This window comes from Scylla paramamosain, unplaced genomic scaffold, assembly GCF_035594125.1.
Source record: "Scylla paramamosain isolate STU-SP2022 unplaced genomic scaffold, ASM3559412v1 Contig11, whole genome shotgun sequence".
NCBI lineage: Eukaryota > Metazoa > Arthropoda > Malacostraca > Decapoda > Portunidae > Scylla > Scylla paramamosain.
Genome location: NW_026973676.1, coordinates 804,243 through 828,229, shown reverse-complemented (window position 1 = coordinate 828,229; position 23,987 = coordinate 804,243). Strand labels below are relative to the sequence as shown.

At 41.2% G+C, this 23,987-nt stretch overlaps 2 long non-coding RNA genes across 4 annotated transcripts; one reads left to right on the top strand and one right to left on the bottom strand.

The window, feature by feature from the left end:
- Nucleotides 1-12: 12 nt before the first annotated feature.
- Nucleotides 13-10,864, top strand: LOC135097026 (uncharacterized). Of its 3 annotated transcripts, XR_010265302.1 has the most exons (5): nucleotides 26-609; nucleotides 3,150-3,366; nucleotides 4,517-4,659; nucleotides 7,191-7,408; nucleotides 10,041-10,864. It is a non-coding gene; the product is annotated as an uncharacterized LOC135097026 (long non-coding RNA). The 3 variants fall into 3 exon arrangements; XR_010265303.1 differs by lacking the exon at nucleotides 7,191-7,408 and having other exon boundaries at nucleotides 13-609; nucleotides 10,041-10,863; XR_010265304.1 differs by lacking the exons at nucleotides 3,150-3,366; nucleotides 4,517-4,659 and having other exon boundaries at nucleotides 18-609; nucleotides 10,041-10,859.
- A 502-nt stretch (nucleotides 10,865-11,366) lies between these two features.
- LOC135097025 (uncharacterized) lies at nucleotides 11,367-16,452 on the bottom strand. Its single transcript, XR_010265301.1, has 3 exons — nucleotides 16,304-16,452; nucleotides 12,414-12,549; nucleotides 11,367-11,962 (listed from the first exon to the last, which is right to left on the bottom strand). It is a non-coding gene; the product is annotated as an uncharacterized LOC135097025 (long non-coding RNA).
- Between the last annotated feature and the right edge of the window lie 7,535 nt (nucleotides 16,453-23,987).

Sequence of the window (23,987 nt, the reverse complement as noted above, 5' to 3'; positions counted from 1 at the left end):
TCTGTGGTAGACCCAAGCTGTTTACATAATTTAAAGAGTCTACCTGATTTCATCCATGACAATTAAACATTTGATAATAACGAGAGGCTTCAAGTCACACAAGCTTTTCAATGACTTCACACAAGATCATACAATAGATGAAGAATCGTAGTGTAAACACCGCCGGGACCACTTCAAATTTGGCGCTTGAATTGGAGAGAGAGATGTGGACATTTTGACAATTACAATTACAATGGCTTATAACTTAGTTTTACATGTTCATGCTTCATTATATTTCACTTGTTTTATTTTGTATTAGAATAGTGTAATATGAGAGAAGCTGGATTAATTGGAAATATAATTTGTAGGTTTGTGGGTAACGAGTCCACGCTGACATAGGAGAGTGAGCGGACGTCAGACACACAGAGGGGTGGTGTTTGAAGGGCGTGCGTGTGCAGCTGCCTTATTTAACCCGGATTTTCTCTCAAGACGGTGACACGTGCCAGTGGAAGCTTAATGGCTGCCGGAAGGTGGTCGTGAGGGCCAGAAACACTTATAATATTGACAAATGACCCACCTGCTGCTTGGCCAGCTGGCGGACTGGTCACAGACGCCATGGTGCAATAGGAGGTGAGTTTGATAGTGTTGTTCTTTGTAATGGCTCCGTGTCACGCACAATAACGAAATAGGACGGTAATGTTACGTTAATGTCCTGCTTTCCACAATTTTCGTCAAACTTTTTATTTATTTATTTATTTTTGATTGTGGAAGGATCATATTTAACATTTTCTCCTCGTTAGGAATACATTTGTACACTTGACTCAATATTCCACGGTCCTGCTAACGTTTCTAACCACTAGGACAAAACACCCTTGATTTAACCACGAGAGAAAATTAAAAGCTGCCAAAATTCATTTTATCAGCTGGTGAAGGCTTCCATATATATCCACTTTCCACATATATCCGCCATTAATTGCTATATCTCTCACTTATCATCAGCCAATCCTGTCACTAACTGGAGCCACATAACCGTACTTTCATTTCCGCTAGTCAGATATAATCGCTATTGCCTAGTTTTGATGTGATGAAGCTTAACTGAGGCAGACTGACAGCTCTTCTCTACCGGGACCGCCGCTTGTAATTTAAACTAATGTACAGTGTTTTCAGGTTCAACAAGCAACAGTACTTAGTTGACTTGTGCATAGATAGTACTGATACGTCCCTCCTGTGCAGTGTGAGGCACAGTTACCAGCCAGTAGAGATGAAGCCAGCAGCTCTTGACGAATAGAATATTTAGTATTGGGAGAAGGACGTTAGGAGAAATGAAGATAAAAGAAGTGCAAGAATCAGTATGATGAAAAATATTTTAAGAAACACCCCAAAGAACATGAACTGCAAGAGGGGAATGTTTCTAAGTCTTCGAATACAATATAATGAAAAAAAAAAAAAAATAGAGGATTAATTAATAAGTAAGGAGAAATGACGAAGGTAACGAAAGAAAAACAGTGCGAAAATTAACATAATTAAAATAAACTATGAAAACTATCACAAAGAACAAGAAATATTAGTAAAAACTCAAAAAATTAAGTTAACCGTCCCTGGGTGAAGACTGGCCGCCGCCCCGCCATGTGCGAACAACATTCGGTCAGGGTTGAAGCGATTAGGGAGTTTTCAGCTGTAATTGTGTGTAAGTAGTCACCATCACCTACTGGAGTGACGGGTGGAGTGGAGCAGCAGTAGTGGTGGAAATTTGTGCCACCTGGTTTTGGTTGTCTTAGCATCGGTAGAAAGTGTGTGTGATTTTATTTGTTGGTTTATTTCATTGTTGGAGTCATAGGCGCGGCATGACATGGCTCTTTATGTAAGCGACAACACCAGACAATGTTACCTGTACGTCCATTTGTGAAAGTTTTATAGCCAAAGTACTAGACCCGAGGGAAGTGGAGGTATATTTTCAGTTGCGGTCTTGCTGGCTGGTGAAGCAAAATGTTCAGTCACACTTGAACTGCAGAACACCACAACTTTTGTTTGAAGAAGCTGAAAACAAGCCACTCTATATTTTCTCACCTTACTGATTACTTTATTACCTGCTCACCTTGATTGTTCACCTGACCCAACCTAACCTGACCCAACCTAACCTGACCCAACCTCACCTGACCCAACCTAACCTGACCCAACTTCGCCTCACCTCACTGCACCTCAGTCTTCATGTTTACCTCCCTTCTCTTATCCACTCCCTCTTCCCAGGTAATATGGACATCAACTTAGCCTTTTCTCCCAAGGTTAATGCTTATGTGTCAGATAGACTTATGTGGACATAAATTTAGCCTCTTCTCCCAAGGTTAATACTTACGTGTCAGATAGACTTAAGCTTGTAGAATATCTTGCATTACATATCAATTTATTAATGCAAAAAAAAAAAGTAAAAGTTTAATGAAGTGATGCATCCCCGCATGACACCCTCCCCATCTGAGTGCTTGAGAGTCACTGCTGGCCGGCTGCAGGAGCTGTGCAGGGCAGGGCAGGGTTGTTAATTGTTATGGGAATCACAATACATAGTTATTTGTAGTTCTTGCTTAATTATAAGAAAATAATAATAGTAATAATAAATAAATAAATGGTTAAGTTAGGTGGTAAGTGGTTGATCTATACTTGAGAAAATACATTTTATATATATATATATATATATATATATATATATATATATATATATATATATATATATATATATATATATATATATATATATATATATATATATATATATATATATATATATATATATATATATATTCTTTGGTATACTTATTTATTCATTTTGTATTTGTATCTTTTTTTTGGGTGTGTTATGAGAGAGAGAGAGAGAGAGAGAGAGAGAGAGAGAGAGAGAGAGATGCTATTCTTAATAATGTATTTAATTTTTATCCTATTTCATTTTGTTATATTTACTTCACTGTTCCTCACTAGTCTTCTCCACAAGGCTCTGTCCCCAACCTCCTCTCCACTCAATTCTCTCTCCCTCAGGCCCTCTCCAATGCGATCTTTCCACCTTTTCTTTGGTCTGCCACGTCGTCGTCTTTTTTATTTTTATTATATTTTTATTATATTTACTAAGAAACTAAACTATGCTTTCTACAAAAACAACAACAATAACAACCAAATAATTCCAGACTACCCCATCCCCTGCCTCCCACCCTGCTCCACCCAGACACCATGGCCCGGCAGCGACGCCATTCCACTTGCTACATGACGCTGGCTGACGCACTCCTGACGTGGCAGCGACAGGAGGCGGAGGGCAGGAGCAAGAGTCAGATGGTGAAGGAAGGCGTGACGGAAGAGGTGGTGGCTGTGGAGGGTGTTCGTACTGGGTACCTCGGCAAGGTCTAGGTTAGAGCAAATGGATGATGAGAGACTAGTAAGAAGGGTGTTTGTGTGGAATATTAGGAGTAGCAGTTGGGGGAAGAAGTGTGTTAGGATGGTAGTAAAGAGTGGCTTGGAAACTAGTTGGGCTTTTGATTGGTTGAGTGAAGCCTTGTTGAGAGTGACTGAAGTATGAGTGTCAGAAATGGAGAGGGTTTAGAATGTTATGTAAGTAAGTGGAGAAGTGAGATAGACACAGCGATGAAGCACATGGGATTGAGTGAGCCACGTGTGGAAATAGTGGGATTGAGTGAACAGCTGTGGAAAAGTGTGGAAATTGTGTTGAAAAGTGTAGAAATTGTGGGATTGAGTGAGCCAGGTATGGAAATTGTGTAGAAAAGTGTGAAAATTGTGGAAAAAGTGTGGGAATTGTGTTGAAAAAGTGTGAACATTGTGGGATTGAGTGAGCCAGGTGTGGAGGAGTGAGACAGACAGAGCAATGAAGCACGTGGGGTTGAGTGAGCCAGGTGTGGAGGAGTGAGATAGACAGAGCAATGAAGCACGTGGGGTTGAGTGAGCCAGGTGTGGAGGAGTGAGACAGACAGAGCCATGAAGCACGTGGGGTTGAGTGAGCCAGGTGTGGAGGAGTGAGACAGACAGAGCAATGAAGTACGTGGGGTTGAGTGAGCCAGGTGTGGAGGAGTGAGACAGACAGAGCGATGAAGCACGTGGGGTTGAGTGAGCCAGGTGTGGAGGAGTGAGACAGACAGAGCCATGAAGCACGTGGGGTTGAGTGAGCCAGGTGTGGAGGAGTGAGACAGACAGAGCAATGAAGTACGTGGGGTTGAGTGAGCCAGGTGTGGAGGAGTGAGACAGACAGAGCGATGAAGCACGTGGGGTTGAGTGAGCCAGGTGCGTCACTTGGGGACGACTGTCAGCCAACCCAGGACCAACGGCTGATGACGCTCAATGATGGAATTAGAAGCTGCATGAATTGTTTATGTAGATTTTAGAAGCTGTCTGAATTGTTTATGTAAATCTGAAGCACTTACTTTGAATTGAAGGCTTGGGCCATGTAATATCTTTGTACCATTGTCATAAGTTCCTTAGATAACTCACTACAGTTTTGTTTCTATCTAATAATATGTACATTTACTCAAACTGAATTTTCTTTCAGTGTGCAGGTTTGCAGTAAACCTCCCCGAAGGTTCCAGAGCTGGTCAGCAGGTGCCCAGTTCAGGCTGTCACAAGACTGTGTGATGGTGGACCTTCCACTGATACTCACTGAAAACAGCTGTGCACTGCCACTCACAGGAAATGGTGAGTACTCTAGGTGTGTTGTCTGCTGGCTAAGGGAGAGAAAAATTCTGGTGTGTGTGTGTGTGTGTGTGTGTGTGTGTGTGTGTGTGTGTAGGAACCCATTAAATATTGGTTGTTGTCAGAAATGGAAAATGCTCTGAGGGACTTTGAAAAGGTTGCTTATATCAGTGTGAAATGAGTAGGTGTGTCCTTGGAGACAGAGGCAGCATGTGGCCAGGTCTGGAGGAGAATGTTGACTGAGGCCCTTGAGAGACTGCAAGCTGGCAGAACTGAGGAAGATCCTTGTGGGAATACATCAACAAATCTTGGAGCTTATTCTGAATGACACTGTAGTGAGGAAACTCAAAGCTTGGAGGAGCAGAAGAACAGTGTTGTTATGTGTGGAGGCAATACATTGACTGTGCAGTATATCACAAGGAAGACAATCTTTGCCCCCACAGTGATAAGAGCTAAACACCTGCTTCACCACTGCCTCAGGAGGACCCACTGTTCACCCACACAGTAGAAGCTGAAATAGTGGAGGCAGTATTACATAACAGTTGATCAAAGCTGAACAAGTCAAGGTGTTACTAGTATTTCCAGAATTGTATAAGTACTTTTGAGAGAGAGAGAGAGAGAGAGAGAGAGAGAGAGAGAGAGAGAGAGAGAGAGAGAGAGAGAGAGAGAGAGAGAGAGAGAGAGAGAGAGAGAGAGAGAGAGAGAGAGAGAGAGAGAGAGAGAGAGAGAGAATAGTGGTTTGTGTAGTTTGAGTGATTCACTTACAGACAGTAGTTAGTGAGCAGGTGTTGAATATAATGCTGAGGGAGAATAAATTAATTGGCAGCAGTGTGCATAAATGTAGTGTATGTTTTTTTAAGTATTTTTTTTTTAAAGTGGTGGAGACGTCTCAGAAGCTGTTTTAGCTAGAGATGAGATATGAAGTTTCCAGTTTAGATTATAAGTAAAGGACAGATCGAGGATGTTCAGTGTAGAAGAGGGGGACAGTTGAGTGTCATTGAAGAAAAGGGGATAGTTGTCTGGAAGGTTGTGTCGAGTTGATAGATGGAGGAATTGAGTTTTTGAGACATTGAACAATATCAAGTTTGCTCTGCCCCAATCAGAAATTTTAGAGAGATGAGAAGTGAGGCATTCTGTGGCTTCCCTGCATGAACTGTTTACTTCCTGAAGGGTTGGATGTCTATGAAAAGACATGGAAAAATGCAGGGTGATGTCATCAGTGTAGGAGTGGATAGGACAAGAAGTTTGGGTTAGAAGATCATTAATGAATAATAATACGAGAGTGGGTGACAGGACAGAACCCTGAGGAACACCACTGTTTACAGATTTAGGAGAAGAACAGTGACTGTGTACTACAGCAGCAATAGAATGGTCAGAAAGGAAACTTGAGATGAAGTTACAGAGAGAAGGATAGAAGCTGTAGGAGGGTAGTTTGGAAATGAAAACTTTGTGCCAGTGAAAGTGTTTGTACCTAACCTAACCTAACCTGACCCAACATAACCTGACCCAACATAACCTGACCCAACATAAGCTGACCCAACCTAACCTAACCTGACCCAACCCAACCTAACCTAACCCAACCTAACCTAACCTAACCCAACCTAACCTAACCTAACCTGACCTAACCTAACCTGACCCAACGTAACCTGACCTAACCTAACCTGACCCAATGTAACCTAACCTAACCTGACCCAATGTAACCTGACCCAACCTAACCTAACCTAACCAGACCCAACTTAACCTAACCCAACCTAACCTAACCTGACCCAACCTAACCTAACCTGACCTGACCTGACTTAACCCAACCCAACCTGACCCAACCCCGCCTCACCTGACCGCACCTCACAGTGTTCGTGTTCACTTCCCTTCTCTTCACTCCCTCTTCCCAGGTAACTTGGAGATAAGCTTAGCCTCTTCTCCCAAGGTTAATACTAGATAGACTTAAGCTTATAGAATATCTTGTATAACATATCAGTTTATTAATGCAAAAAAAAATTAAAGAAGTAAAATTTTAATGAAATTGCTCCTTCCTGCATGACACCCTCCCCATCCGAGTGCTTGAGAGTCACTGCTGGCCGGCTGCTGGAGCTGTGCGGGGCAGGGTGGGGTTAACTGTTATGGGAATCGCAATTCATAGTTATTTGTAGTTCTTGCTTAATTAAAAAATGATAATAGTAATATTAAATGAATAAATGATTAAGTTAGGTGGTAAGTGTTTGATCTATACTTGAGAAAATACATTTATATTCATTTTTAGGTAGTTTTATTTATTTGTTTATTTAATTTTTTATTCTTTGGTGTACATATTTATATATTTTGTATTTGTATCATTTTTTGTGTGTTATGGGAGAGAGAGAGAGAGAGAGAGAGAGAGAGAGAGAGAGAGAGAGAGAGAGAGAGAGATGCTATTCTTAATAATGTATCTAATTTTAACCTATTTCATTTTGTTATATTTACTAAGAAACAGTAATTAAACCATACTTTCTACAAAAACAACAACAACAACAACAACAATAACAACCAAATCATTCCAGACTACCCCATCCCCTGCCTCCCTGCCCTGCTCCACCCAGATGCCATGGCCCGGCAGCAACACCATTCCACCTGCTACACGACGCTGGCTGACGCACTCCTGACGTGGCAGTGACAGGAGGCGGAGGGCAGGAGCAAGAGTCGGATGGTGAAGAAAGGCGTGATGGCGGAGGTGGTGGCTGTGGAGGGTGTTCATGCAGGGTACCTCGGCAGGGTCTAGGTTAGAGCAAATGGATGATGAGAGACTAGTGAGATTTTTTTTTTTTTTTTTTTTTTTGTAGGAAGGACACTGGCCAAGGGCAACAAAAACCCAATAAAAAAATATGCCCACTGAAATGGCAGTCCCATAAAAGGGTCAAAGCAGTGGTCAAAAATTGATGAATAAGTGTCTTGAAACCTCCCTCTTGAAGGAATTCAAGTCATGGGAAGGTGGAAATACAGAAGCAGGCAGGGAGTTCCAGAGTTTACCAGAGAAAGGGATGAATGATTGAGAATACTGGTTAACTCTTGCATTAGAGAGGTGGACAGAATAGAGATGAGAGAAAGAAGAAAGTCTTGTGCAGCGAGGCTGCAGAAGGAGGGGAGGCATGCAGTTAACAAGATCAGAAGAGCAGTTACCATGAAAATAGCAGTAGAAGACTGCTAGATATGCAACATTGCGGCAGTGACAGGCAACATTGTGGCGGTGTGGAATGTTAGGAGTAGCAGTTGAGGGAACAGGTGTGTTAGGGTGGTAGTAAAGAGCGGCTTGGAAACTAGTTGGGCTTTTAAACGGTTGAGAGTGACTGAAGTATGATTGTCAGAAATGGAGAGGGTTTAGAATGGCATGTAAGAATGTGAAGTGAGACAGATAGAGCGATGAAGCACGTGAGGTTGAGTGAGCCAGGTGTGGAGTGAGACAGACAGACAGACAGTGATGAAGCACGTGGGGTTGAGTGAGCCAGGTGTGGAGGAGTGACAGACAGACAGCGATGAAGCACGTGGAAAGCACTGAAGCACTGAAAACAGCTGTGCACTGGCACTCACAGGAAATGGTGAGTACTCTAGGTGTGCTATCTGCTGGCTAAGGGAGAGAAAAATTCTGGTGTGTGTGTGTGTGTGTGTGTGTGTGTGTGTGTGTGTGTGTGTGTGTGTGTGTGTAGGAGCCCATTAAATATTGGTTGTTGTCAGAAATGGAAAATGCTCTGAGGGACTTTGAAAAGGTTGCTTATATCAGTGTGAAATGAGTAGGTGTGTTCTTGGAGACAGAGGCAGCATGTGGCCAGGCCTGGAGGAGAATCTTGACTGAGGCCCTTGAGAGACTGCAAGCTGACAGATTGAGGATGTTCAGTGTGGAAGAGGGGGACAGTTGAGTGTCACTGAAGAAGAGGGGATAGTTGTCTGGAAGGTTGTATCGAGTTGATAGATGGAGGAATTGAGTTTTTGAGGCATTGAACAATACCAAGTTTGCTCTGCCCCAATCAGAAATTTTAGAGAGGTGAGAAGTCAGGCATTCTGTGGCTTCCCTGTGTGAACTGTTTACTTCCTGAAGGATTGGACGTCTATGAAAAGATGTGGAAAAGTGCAGGGAAGAGAGAAGGATAGAAGCTGTAGGAGGGTAGTTTGGAAATGAAAGCTTTGTGCCAGACTCTATCAAAAGCTTTTGATAGACAGTGACAGTGCATCTGTGGCCACCTGTGTCATGGCTGTCACTGATCTTCCTGTCTCCGTCCAGTCTCACAACTACAAAGCCCTCTCAAACAATGCCCAGCACAGCACTCTTCCCTTTGTTAAGCTTGACAGCACCCGTTATAATGCAAGAATTAAATGTGAGCTGTGAAATCAGAGTGTAGCAGTAAGGGGGACACAGGCAGGGAAGTACAGGAGAGACCTTCCCTTCCACTATGTCTGGCAGTCTCTCTGTGATTAAAGGGGTGAACATGGCATCCTCAGGGCACGAGAGTTGCCATGGGTGATAATTTGCTACTTTTTTGAGCAGTGAAGCCTTTGTTCTGTGGGTGTGCTGTCATGCACTGTAATATTCTGTGTGGCCATTGTAAAGCCACATTGAAGGTATGTGTAAAGCTTGATGCCAACCTCAAGCTGTCCCATTTTATAAATTCATATAGAAATATTTAGAAAAAAACTGGGAAAATTTGAAATCTGCAGCAATTTTGGTCCCAGGAATTTTGGATAGGGGAATTTCAACTGTATATAGCATTGTTGGGTGTGTGTGTATGTGTGTATGTGTGTTTGTGTATGGATAAGAGGAATAAGATTAACGTTTTCTGAAGGAGTTGGAGGAGGGGAGGCATGCACTTAACCACGATTACAAGAGCAGTAACATTGAAAATAGTGGTACAAGACTGTAAGAGAAGCAACAGATGGCTGGATAAGCAGATGTTAGCTCCTGTTAAGTGCAAGTCCTGACAGGTGCGAGTGAGTCTTGTCAGTGAGGTGTGTTGTGAAGTATTAATGGAGAGAGAGAGAGTTAGAAGGAATGATTTGCAGTGATCACTGTGAAATAAGAGGAGAGGATGCATTGTTGTTATTGCGATGTGCATGTGAAAGTATTGGGTTAAATATGAGACTAATTTTGGGGAATTCATGGATATAGGAGATAAATAGATGTGGAATTATTGTGGGGTGTTAAAGGATTGTCTGAGGCACCTGTTAGGCCAGGGGAGGGAGTGAAAAGTTTGTGGAAATAAGGGTTTGTGTGAGTGAGGAATTAGTGTGTGTGTGTGATGCAGAAATAAGCTCATTCTTCATAACTAGTTTACCCAAGTTGCATTATTTATGTATTTATTTGCAGAGGTTTGTCTTCTGTCTGTGCAATCAAGGCTGGTGGTGATGGTGGTGTCTCATTGCAGGGCCTGATGTGAAGGTGTCTGCAGCCAGTGTTTGGTGTCCTCTGTGCCTGCCTGGTGGTGCCTCATTGCAGGGCCTGATGTGAAGGTGTCTGCAGCCAGTGGTGGTGCCTCATTGCAGGGCTGATGTGAAGGTGTCTGCAGCCAGTGGTGGGTGTCCTCTGTGCCTGGTGGTGCCTCATTGCAGGGCTGATGTGAAGGTGTCTGCAGCCAGTGGTGGTGCCTCATTGCAGGGCTGATGTGAAGGTGTCTGCAGCCAGTGGTGGTGCCTCATTGCAGGGCTGATGTGAAGGTGTCTGCAGCCAGTGGTGGGTGTCCTCTGTGCCTGGTGGTGCCTCATTGCAGGGCTGATGTGAAGGTGTCTGCAGCCAGTGTTTGGTGTCCTCTGTGCCTGGTGGTGGTGCCTCATTGCAGGGCTGATGTGAAGGTGTCTGCAGCCAGTGGTGGGTGTCCTCTCTTCCTGGTGGTGCAGCCTGATGTGTTGCCTGCTTCAGTGTAAATCTTGCAAGCCAGATCTGCCAGCTGTCTCCAGTGTAGTAGTCTAGGGTGCTTTGCTTTGTGTCTTTGGCAATAAATAAATTTGTGAGTATCATTCTCATGTGAATTATATAGTTTGATAAAATTACAGAATGTGCTTGTGTAAACTAAATTTATATATTGGTGGTAAACAATTCATGCATCCCCAAGTAAATAAATAAAATAAATAGGACCCAAAACAATAGATACAATAGATCATCCTCTGGTCAAAAAAAAAAAAAAGCCAGGATTGGCTGGCCTATTTTTGGTGATCATCCTCTGGTCAAAAAAAAAAAAGCCAGGATTGGCTGGCCTATTTTTGGTTAAGTTTAAGGTGAAACTTGCACACATAAGCCCTGTCCGAGCGACACCGGAGTCGCTCGGACAGGGCTTGTGTGTGCAAGTTTCACCTTCAACTTGCCAAAAATGGCTTTTTTTTTTTTACCAGGGCCAATTTTTGGCTTTTTTTTTTTTGACCAGAGGATGATCAATTGTTACTAGTATTTTTTGCTTCCATTTTTTTTTTTATCGGCTATGAACTGGTTACATCAGAAAGCAGCTTATTTGCAATTTGTAAAAAGATTTTAATATATAATTCACATAATTCCACAAGTATGAACAAGATGATTAAATATATTTGTTTAAATCACATTGCCAAAGTTTCTGAGGCGGCATGAATTGTTACACCAGAAAGCTTGTTTATTTGCAACTTGTTAGTATAATTCCCTAAGTATGTACAAGATAATATATATATTGTTTAATAAATCATTATTGTTTAATCATTCCCTAAGTATGTACAAGATAATATATATATTGTTTAATCATTATTGTTTAATCACAAAAGTTTAATAAATACACAATAGGATAAATGATTTGTTTTCCTTGTGTCAGAGAGCTCCTGTGTCAACTTGAGTGAGACTAGTGTTGAGGACTTCAGCCTTTGCAAGTCCTGAAGGATGCTTGTCACTCCCACCAACAGCTTGAAGGGACTCTTCCTGCTGCTAAACTGCTTAACAATATCCTTCCTGCTCAAAATTCTTGCCTTACAATCTTCTTACTTGAAAACTCTTGTACCCTTTTCTCGCTGCATTCTTCCTGCTGTTAACTGCTTGACAATTATTCCTGCTTAAAATTCTTGCCTTACAATCTTCTTACAACTTGACTCTTCCTTGATTGCAATGAAAAATTCCTTGACTCCTCTTGTCAGGCTTACAGGTAGCAAGACTCAGCCCCTCTTCCTGATGACGCTCCTTGACTTAACTAACACCTCGTCAGGCTTACAGGTAGTGACAGCCTCTCTTCCTGATGAAACTCGACTCCGTGATTGCAATGAGTATGTCAGGCCTGATGTGGTAGAGATTCCTGTGGGCAACTGTTCATGGGATGGAGTGAAGCAGCACACGTCACATCTGCAAGGGAAACGGACCATTAGCTCCTAGACACATGAAGCTTGTATGTGCTGAGATTCTTAAGGTTTGATAATTGATTTCATTACAAAACAACCTTTGAAAAGAATGAGGCGTGGAAAAGGTGCCGAGATTCTTAGTATGAGATGTTTGGGGATTGGTTGCCTAAAAGACTATGACTAGACAAACATGATACGAAAAAACCGAGCAAGTTTGAAAAGTACAATGCACTATGCAAGAAATGTGTCGATATTTTGTGTGAATTGCGTCAAAAATTCAGTCACATTCAAGAAAGGAAATTTGAAAAGCATAGCAGTATGACAGACAGGAAATTGAAAAATGTGCCTTAAATAAATACTTCCCAATTATATTTGAAGGATGATTGAAATTCGCATGGCATCAGAAATTTCAATAGCACGACATTATATACATATTAGAAGTTTAAAAGACGAACCTGATGAATAATTTCACCTTCCCCAACACTGCCTCGATCACATGGTATCCTGGCAACGGGAACAGCGAGGAGGCAGCTGAATTCACACCTGTATATCAATCAACTTTGCCTCGGTGCTGATTGGCCAAGGAGGAGCCTGTGGGAGAGAGAGCCTTTGTCAAGTCACCCCTATAAATGTAAAGCACACGAAATCTATAGTTGTAATCAAATTTAATATTGCAGAAGGATAGCGACATTGGTCCTGGAGAAGTGAAAATATAATCTCGAGGATAAACTTATGAATAACTTACAATTTGAAAATAATAATAATTTAAAACTTTCTGCTCACACCTTCGAAGTTTATTATTGCTATTCAAAGTCAGTTTATGGTTCCAGAGATACGTTTTTGAAACCCTCTATAGAAAAATATACGAGGAAATAAAACAGTATAAGAAAAAATATATATATCACATGAATAACAAATTAGGAAAATAAGTATTAGAAATACCAACTTCGAGGTGAATTGAGGAAAAAAAAAAAAGAAAAAAAGAAAAATCTGGTTTAATACAACAAAGCATTAATAGACAAATTTAATGCAAATTTAGAAGGTTAATGTGTGTGTGTGTGTGTTTGTGTGTGTGTGGAGTTGTGTCTCTGAGTACATGACTATTCTTTTGGGTGCCTGACTAGATTTTTTGAGTGTCTCCAGATTTTTTGAGTGTGTCGTCACCAGATTTCTGAGTGCATGAGCATTCTAATGGTAGAATGAATTCGTGTTCATGTGCGTGTGAGTGTGTGGGCGCGGGCGTGTGAGTGCGTGGAGGCGGGCGTGAGTGCGTGCGTGGAGGCGGGCGTGAGTGCGTGCGTGGACGCGGGCGTGAGTGCGTGGAGGCGGCCGTGAGTGCGTGGAGGCGGGCGTGAGTGCGTGCGTGGACGCGGGCGTGAGTGCGTGTGTGGACGCGGGCGTGAGTGCGTGTGTGGACGCGGGCGTGAGTGCGTGGAGGCGGGCGTGAGTGTGTGCGTGGACGCGGGCGTGAGTGCGTGCGTGGACGCGGGCGTGAGTGTGTGGAGGCGGGCGTGAGTGCGTGGAGGCGGGCGTGAGTGTGTGCGTGGACGTGGGCGTGAGTGCGTGCGTGGACGCGGGCGTGAGTGTGCGCGTGGACGCGGCCGTGAGTGCGTGCGTGGACGCGGGCGTGTGTGGGCGCGGGCGTGTGAGTATGTGGGCGCGGGCGTGAGTGTGTGGGCGCAGGCTTGTGAGTACGTGGACGCGGGCGTTTGATGGCGTGGACGCGGGCCTGTGAGAGCGAGGGCGTGAGTGTGTGGGCGCGGGTGTGTGAGTGTGTGGGCGCGGGCGTGTGAGTGTGTAGGCGCGGGCGTGTGAGTGTGTGGGCGCGGGCGTGTGAGTGTGTGGGCACAGGCTTGTGAATACGTGGACGCGGGCCTGTGAGGGGGAGAGTGTGTGGGCGCGGACGTGTGAGAGTGTGGGCGTGGTAATGGGCGTATTCGTCTGATCCTCCTAAGTGTTGGTGTGTGTACCTCACTACTTAATAAAGCAATTCCACAATTTTCGCTGAAATTCGCCGATTAGTTTTGCAGATTTTATTTATTTATTTATTTATTTATTTATTTTTTTTTTTGTAAGGCGTATTTTAGGCGACACACCCTGAGGTATCTAGTCCTGTCAATTTTTTTTTTCCCTCTACTCATATTTTATAGATGTGTAAATTGTAAGTGCCTTATGACTATTATTATTATTATTATTATTATTATTATTATTATTATTATTATTATTATTATTATTATTATTATTATCATTGTGGCGGTGAAACAATGGCAGCGTGCGGCGGCGACTTGCAACAACGCAACTCTTGATTATTTTTCTATTCTATCATCTTGTTTGGCGCATCTATTCGTTCACGCTTTGCTTTATTATAACGAATCACGCTTCCAGGTACAATATTAAAATGAAGAGGCCTTGGGTAGCGGAGCACAAGCAAATTCTTTTACGTCTGGCAGGACTGACCGCGGTGGGGTATTTAAAGCCCTTTAATAATGGTAAATAAAGGCGATTTAAAAATATGAAGAATGGCATCAACTTGTGGTGCTCACAGAAAACGTAAGACAAGTTAAGGAAGACTATGATATTTAATAACTCAATTTTAACCTTAATCGAAAAGTGTTATTTTTTAAGGTATCCCCTCCCCTTAAAGGTGTGTGTGTGTGTGTGTGTGTGTGTGTGTGTGTGTGTACAACAAATATAAACATACATAAAAAGATAATGAATGAATGAAAGTAATGAGCAATGGTCACCGACTCCATTATCCCGACGCGTAGCAACCCTCTTCCCCCGGACCGAGTTTTTCGAGCGCTTCTCATAATTTCGTGTAGGTAGTTAATGTTCATTTCTATGCCCATATTTAATCATCTAAGTATTATTTTTCATGTCTTTTGATAGATTTGGCTCATGGGATGTATACTTTTTCAAATCGGAAGTTGTTATACATGATTTCCTATGAAAACAAGCTGACATAAGATGGTAAGTATTTCAACATAAAGAAATGCATTGAACACTTCTTTCCTATAAATTTCTTGGAACTTATCGTTGGGTTGTCAACGAAAAACTTGGCTGCACGGACATTCGTCCACAAACACAGCGATTCTACCACCTCGTCTGACATGAATAGCTGGAAGCAGTCCAGAGCACTAATGTTACCCCGTGGGATATCAGGATGAGCACCTGAAAAATCTTCTACTATGGCAGGAACAGTGCCAGGACGATGATCAGAAAAAGGATCAGCCATGAGTGTGAAGGTGTGAGAAAAAGGATCAGCCATGAGTGTGAAGGTGTGAGGTGTGGGGCTGGCTGGTGTATCCTCATCGTCACCATCACTATCATATTGGTCATCACTACTCGCCTCACCGTCATTTTCTACCAAATAGTCATCATCTGAATCACTTGCGAGGCCTTCTGATTGTGTTGGAATATCGTCTGATCCTTGCAAGTCATCATCAAGAGTGGTATAACTCTCAGAATCACTGCTGGAGGAAAACAAAGACGCCATGACACAACACGTGTCACTGTCAAATCATACTGAGGGGTGGCGGCAATTCACTTCACCGCCCCCGCCACCACCGGCCAACGTCCTTGAAACACAAGGTGCCAATTAGTCAATTTGTCACTGTCGTAAATTAAAACCATACAAACCGAGAAATATGGAGCCCTGGGTATCATTAATAAGCGATGAAGTACGCACGTACTTCATCGGTTCGGCAGCCGAAAATTCACATGAAGTACTAGGTACTTCATCGGTAACGAAGGGGTTAACAAGCCAATTACCACTTACCACAGCGAACAAGTCGAGGGAACACAAAGCAGCGGCCACAGACATACCAATCTATCATGTTCTTCCGCGCTCGTACGTATTCGTGTGCAAATAATCTCGACTTCACTTCCTTAATTCTCACTTCAGTAAGCTTAGTCACACGTCAGATCACCTCGACAAACATGCAACTTCCTACCTAACAAGCTTAATTACGCTGTCTGCAGTCTAATCACTCTTACAGCTTAATCACTCGCCTAATTATTTCCCCCTGGACATATAAATAACTTAATATCTGTTCAGCATATCTAATTCTCACCTGATAAGCTTAAGTACGTCACCTGAGCAGTGTTATAATCACCATCTGGCCTAATCACACCTAGCCAACCTCACTAGGCCAACCTAATCAGCTCACCTAACCTAATCATTAACTACGTGACTAGCCTAATCACCACTCCTGGGTAGACCTACCCCAATCACACTTATCTAACATAATCCTCACCTATTCAAGCTAATTATTCACTATCTTACGAGTTACGCATTAATTCCACCCAGTGAGTGTTAATTTAACATAATCATTACAAAGCTTACCATTTCACTCCTTCGTCAAGTCCTGCGTCACGCCACGAGACCTCTCTCCGCTGCTGCTACTGGTGAAGTGAACTGAGCGGGCATGACACGCTGAAAGACTTAACGAACCATATTTTGAAACAGTTAGCTGTATCTCTAATACTAATGACTCTAATGAAGGTTGTACTGGTTTTTAAAGATTTTTTATTTTTTTTGGTTCTAGTGACAGATTAATATGTTTGCTATTTTATTAACAGGAGAAACGCATTGGAGAACTTGGTAAGGTTGAGACAGCCAGCAATGAAGGCGTTTCACCCTCGATCCTTGCCCCACAACCTTCTGACTCCTTTATTGGCTTCCATGTAATTAGTTTGGTGTCTTTAAATATGCAAAACAATAAAATAAAGTTGAAATTGTTGTATATACCTTTAAAAGATTAATTATAATAACCATTTTGCCTTATTTCAAGTCTCTATGCATCGTTTTCTAAGATTATAGCTAATTTAAATAAAATCTTTATACTAATCTGAATCTACAAGTTTCGTTTTCTACCTATCGCACTCCCCAGACACACACACACACACACACCAAGTCACATTCGTTACATTAATGACTGTAGTGAGCCAGAGGCGGTTAAAATGCTGACCAAGATGGCGAATTGACAGCTTGCTATGTAAGAATCAACAGTGCACGAGGTTGGACTCAATTTTTACCACAATTAAAGGACGCAGTATGATGTTGCACAAGCCACGGGTGATGCAGTGACAAAGAAAAATATAAACCATTGAGTAGTTAAGGTAACTGTAGGACCAAGAACTTTAGGAACAAGACACTGGAGAACTGAAGGTGGAGGTAACAAACTGCAGGACCAAGAACTTTAGGAACAAGACACTGGAGAACTGAAGGTGGAGGTAACAAACTGTAGGACCAAGAACTTTAGGAACAAGACACTGGAGAACTGAAGGTGGAGGTAACAAACTGCAGGACCAAGAACTTTAGGAACAAGACACTGGAGAACTGAAGGTGGAGGTAACAAACTGCAGGACCAAGAACTTTAGGAACAAGACACTGGAGAACTGAAGGTGGAGGTAACAAACTGCAGGACCAAGAACTTTAGGAACAAGACACTGGAGAACTGAAGGTGGAGGTAACAAACTGCAGGACCAAGAACTTTAGGAACAAGACACTGGAGAACTGAAGGTGGAGGTAACAAACTGCAGGACCAAGAACTTTAGGAACAAGACACTGGAGAACTCAAGGTTGATGTTAACGAACTGTAGGACCAAGAACACGATCTGTAGGTAGACTAGACGTGGATCAGGGCCAGGACAGGGGCGTGGAATTTAGTAGAAACTGTGAGATCGCGTATGGTGAGAAAGAAAGACTGATTCACGCAAATTATATCGTAGTTTTTCATTACTCCTTCCCTGGTGATAGTCTTCCGGCTCGGTGGGGGAGGGAGGGGCGTAGATGCTCCCAGATCTCTTCAACTCCTTTTCAAAATGAACGAACGCACCTGAGACAAGGAAAGAATGGTTCACTTGCAGGTGTAGTGTAGAGGAAGTTCAGGATTATATCAATGTTTTCGTTCTGGCCGGAGCAGCAGCTGTCACGGAACAAGGTTGCTAAAGACCCTATTGTTGAATTTTTTGGGTATCCAGTCTTTGAAACAACTAGCTGGTTCTACTGAGCCCCGCCTTGCCGTGGTCTCGTGCTAAACATACATATTGTTGTGTTTGATGTTGTGAATATATAAATTTTAAGTCCAGAATTTGTGTTTTGTAATAGGCGATGTTTAGTGAGATTCTTAATGTTGGGAGAGCCTGCTGAAGATCGAGACATCATCATTAATTTGGAAAGATTTCGTTAAATGTGGTGTTGTAGCTACCTCTCTCTGCTCTTCCTGCTTCTTCCTGTTTTCTGTTACTTCTGAGGCATCGTTTTCATGATCTGTGGCGGCAATGTTGAGGGTGTCACAAGTTGCGCAGGCTGTGAAGATGTTGAATGCTGAGGTGAAGATGTCGCTGTCGTCGTGTAAGGTGACTCATCTCGTGGGATGGTTGTCAATCATCCAGGTGATGCACACGTACAGTTTCTTGATGATTAAAGTAGAGTCCAAATAGCGAAATGGGGCGTGTTTGGCCTGCTGTAGTGGAAGGACTGCTAGAAGTATCCTGATGTGGTCCTTACAAGTGCAGCCTCTCTGCCCACGATCTTATTGTGTGATGTGTGCCGACCTCGCTTGTCAGATGATGGCGTCCCTGAAGGAGGCACTTTCTGAATGGCACTCCTGACCCTGCATTCACCGAGGCCGTGGATGGCAAGGAAGCCTTTCTTGCACACCCTGTTCTTGATGTATTGAAGAATTAAGGATCGCCTGCTTATTTGTTCTTTTATTTGCAGTATAACCATCTTGTGCAGGAAAGCATTCTGCATCCCATAGTCCCCCACCTCCCACAATTCCTTAAACTGTCTTCAACACCATGGACTGACAGCTTGGTGCAACTGCCATCCGAACATGACGGTCCAGCTGTACGCGCACACATTTCTGTTGTGAAATAATTTTCAATTCATTTCTGCGCCAAGGTTATGAAGCAACCATTCCACTGTGAAAGCAGCCACCTCTGTTAATTGTTACGCTGAAAGTCGATGAGGATAGCGTTTACTTTTAGCTAACATTAACTTTTCACTTTCAGAGTAAAAGTTAACAGCTGCACTTAACAGCTGAGGAGGATACGGCCCAATCGCTCCCCGCACAACACCATGCTGCACACGGCACCATGGCTGGCTGGCCCTCGTCACACCACCCTGTAACTCCAATAGGCTGTAATAAGTTTTTTTCTGTACATTTCTTGGAAGTACCATTTCAACTAGGCTTCTTGTAAATATCTCAAGCTAATACACAGTTATACACTTCTTACGAACACAACAAGGAGGAGATTTCATCTGAGACAGCTCCAGTATATATATATATATATATATATATATATATATATATATATATATATATATATATATATATATATATATATATATATATATATATATATATACACGAGAAATATATATTCATAATAACAATAATAATTGGTAATATTTATTATTATTATTATTATTATTATTATTATTATTATTATTTATTTACAAGTCACATTAATAATTCGCGTCTTAAATTATTTTTATTATTATTTTTAAATTATTTTCTTTTAATTTAAACGCGAAAATTATTATTATCATTATTTTTTTAAACTATATTTACAGATGCACGCACGTACACACGCACACACACACCACAATAATAATAATAATAATAATAATAATAATAATAATAATAATAATAATAATAATAATAGTAATAACAAAAATAATAATAATAGGTTAAAGGAAAGATTTTTTTTATTTCTCCAAGTGAAAAAATCTTAAATATTAATAAAAAACAAATTAAAACAATTAATTAATAAAAAATAATAATAATAATAATGATGATAATAATAATAATAATAATAATAATAATAATAATAATAATAATAATAATAATAATAATAATAATAATAGCCTCTCTCTCTCTCTCTCTCTCTCTCTCTCTCTCTCTCTCTCTCTCTCTCTCTCTCTCTCTCTCTCTCTCTCTCCTAATATGTACGTATTTATGTAATTTATATAGACAATACTACATAAATTATTATTATTGTTATTATTGTTATTATTATTAATTATTATTATTATTATTATTATTGTTGTTGTTGTTGTTGTTGTTGTTGTTGTTGTTGTTGTTGTTGTTGTTGTTATTATTATTATTATTATCATCATTATCATTTTTATTAGGGATTGTTTATATAAAGATTAATAATCCTCTCTCTCTCTCTCTCTCTCTCTCTCTCTCTCTCTCTCTCTCTCTCTCTCTCTCTCTCTCTCTCTCTCTCTCTCTCTCTCTCTCCCTCCCTCCTAATATGTACGTATTTATGTAATTTATATAGACAAGACTACATAAATTATTATTATTATTATTATTATTATTATTATTATTATTATTATTATTATTATTATTATTATCAATATTATTAGGGATTGTTTATATAAAGTTTAATAATACTCTCTCTCTCTCTCTCTCTCTCTCTCTCTCTCTCTCTCTCTCTCTCTCTCTCTCTCTCTCTCTCTCTCTCTCTCTAATAAATAAATCTAATATAAATTAACTATTACATATATTTACACACAATAATAATAATAATAATAATAATAATAATAATAATAATGATAATAATAATTTTCGTCTACCACCACCACCACCAACAACACAAACAACAACAACAACAACAACAACAACAACAACAACAACAACAACAACAACAACAACAACACCACCAACAACAACAAGAACAACAACAACAACAACAACAACAACAACAACAACAATAACAACAACAAAAACAACAACTACAATATTTATTTATATATATTTTCAATTTTTGTTGTAATAATAATAATAATAATAATAATAATAATAATAATAATAATAATAATAATAACAATAATAATATTTTTCAATTATATTTACAATTTCTACAGAGAGAGAGAGAGAGAGAGAGAGAGAGAGAGAGAGAGAGAGAGAGAGAGAGAGAGAGAGAGAGAGAGAGAGAGAGAGCCAGTGCTACCAACATCTGTGGGCTTTCTGGCTCTCGTTTTCTTTGTATCTATCACAATTCTACCAGTTCTATTTCATATATATATACACCTGAACATTCAACCAATACTTCGACCAAAATCAGAATGTTTGTTTCTGAATCTACGAATGTTTTTTTTTGTACAGCTTACCACAACTACCAACATTCCTGCGGCTTTTCTTGCACCTACTAACTTTTAACCAATATTCTTACGTCTCCCTCACAATCTACCAACATTTTTTTTTCGTATTGCTACCAAATCTACCAATATTTCGTATTTCTACCACAATTACTGGCCACCCAATCAACATTTACGAGTTTTCTTTCAAGTTTCAACTAGCATTGTGGCGTGTCTCAGTCCACCATCATTTGAAGCCCTTCAATGAAAATTACCAACATTTTTTTTTGAGATTCAACCAATATTCTTGCATTTTTTCACCCACCTACCAACATTTTAAACTTTCCGCCAAAACAACCACAATTACTATAACTAAACATTATTTCACACTTTTCACCTCTACAACTAACATTTCTCAGCCAACAACCAACATTGCTGTCTCCAAACCAAGTGTAACTACAACTATTTCACTACTACCACTCTCACAACCTTACAAGAACCAATATCTTAGTCAAGAGTTAATATTCTCACAACCACAACTACAAGCATGATATTTTACCCTACCGCAATTTACCGCAATTCTAGAGATCGAGAGGGAGAGGGAGACGGATGGATGCACTCAAAATTACTCCTTTTTCATTAATCTACCAATATTCTATCACAATCTAGCAGGGAGAAGACGTAGTATCCGAATTTTAATGGTTGACAGGATAGCGAAGTATGGATGCAAGATATGAATTTAAAGGATGTCAAGGAGTTCAGATACTTGGACTCTCATATACCAGAGGACGGCAGCCTGGATGGAGAGACCATTCACCGTATCCAATCAGGTTAGAAGAATTGGAACCGAAAAATTAAGTGTCACATTGAAGGGGAAAGTGTTCAAATCGGTAGTTAAACCCGCATTGTCATAAGATACGGAGACGTAGCCAATAGGGAAAGCAGATAGAACAAGTTGGAGATTACTGAGACGAGTGTTAAGGCGGATGCTTGGGGTGACAAGGAGGAATTAAGTGAGAAATAGTTTTATAAGAGGAACAAAGTAACGGAGGTGACAGTACAAGACAGGAGAATAGTCCGGTCACATCAGAGGGCCAGAAGAAGGGCATGGATATAGAGGTAGAAGGCAGAGGATTGACGTGACAGACCAAAAGGTGGAAGGATCGCATTGGAGAGGACCTGAGGGAGAGAATTGAATGGGGAGGAGGTTGGGGAGAGCCTTGTGGAGAAGACTAGTGAGGAACAGCAACCTCGTAGGAACATTGGAGCAGAAGAAGAAGAAGGAAAATGTTACCCTTTCCAGCTCGGAGGTGAGGGGGGAGGAGAAACGAGGGGAAAGAGGGGAACAGCAGACTCCCCCGTCCATTCCCATCTCCTCATCTCCAAAAATGATTCCCTCTCATCTCCCCATTTCCTGTTACCCATCTCCCCACCCTCCTCGCCCCTCGCTTCCTCGACTACCTTCCCATCTCCAAAAACATCCTCCCTTTCTCATTACAATCTCCCCATCATTTCCTTTCTCCCCTTCCCAGTTCCTCATTACTCTTCAACTATGCACATACACCTACCCTTCTCCCCATCTCCCCCATTCCTTCTTACACAACCTTCACCCCTTCCCCTTGCACATCTGCCCATCTCCAGACTCACTATTCCTCTTACTTATCTACCCATTTCCCCATCTGCCCCCAAACCTCCATTCCCCAACCATCTATCCACCTGCCTATCTCCCCATCTCCACCCCTTCTCCTCGTTTTGACCCCAGGAGGAATTTAAGAGGTATCAAAACAGACGACTTGGGAACCCTGGTTAAAATATTATCCCCGGTCTTCATATCTTCCCCTCCTGACGTGACTTTTAAGCATCACCATTAATAAACACGTAACAAATCTCTCCTGACTCCATTGATGCTGGTCGCTGTCTACCATGCACCAAAAATGTGAACCTGCAGGATGATAATTACCATGAAACAGAGGAGGAGGAGGAGGAGGAGGAGGAGGAGGAGGAGGAGGAGGAGGAGGAGGAGGAGAAGGAGAAGGAGAAGGAGAAGGAGAAGGAGGAGGAGGAGGAGGAGGAGAAGAAGGAGAAGGAGAAGGAGAAGGAAAAGGAGAAGGAGAAGGAGGAGATAGGATGATATCGTATTTTGCATTAATTCAAAATCGTAAATACAAGAACTTTCTGACTAATGTATAAAGTTTCTTGTATTTAAACACTCCACACATACACACACACACACACACACACACACACACACACGTCCGATGGGCCTAACGAAATCCAAAAAAATCTAAATTAGGCTTATAAATTCTGCAGGAAATACTTCAGGGTAATATATATATATATATATATATATATATATATATATATATATATATATATATATATATATATATATATATATATATATATATATATATATATATATATATAGAAGAAGAAGAAATAAAAAAAAGAAAAAGAAGAATGAACAACTGACTGGAGGAGAAGGAAGAAAACGAGAAAGAGAAAAATAATCCAAGACACAAGAAAATAAACAAACCTAACAAATAAATAAAGGGGTCCACAGGTGACACAATTCTCACCTGTGTCTTCAAAGCTCATGCATGGAAGCGCGGGGTAAAGGTAGCAGTGTTACTCGTATTACCAACATTACACCACATTAACCAAAGCAAATCAACAAAATTATCACGAGTAAGTGTGTGTGTGTGTGTGTGTGTGTGTGTGTGTGTGTGTGTGTGTGTGTTACATTAATGGTGATGCATGTTTGATGGGATAAAAGGAAAATAAAAGTGAATGATGATGAGGATCAGAGAGAGAGAGAGAGAGAGAGAGAGAGAGAGAGAGAGAGAGAGAGAGAGAGAGAGGAGAGAGAGAGAGAGAGAGAGAGAGAGAGAGAGAAAACATCCCCTCAATCACGGAAACGAAGGAGAGA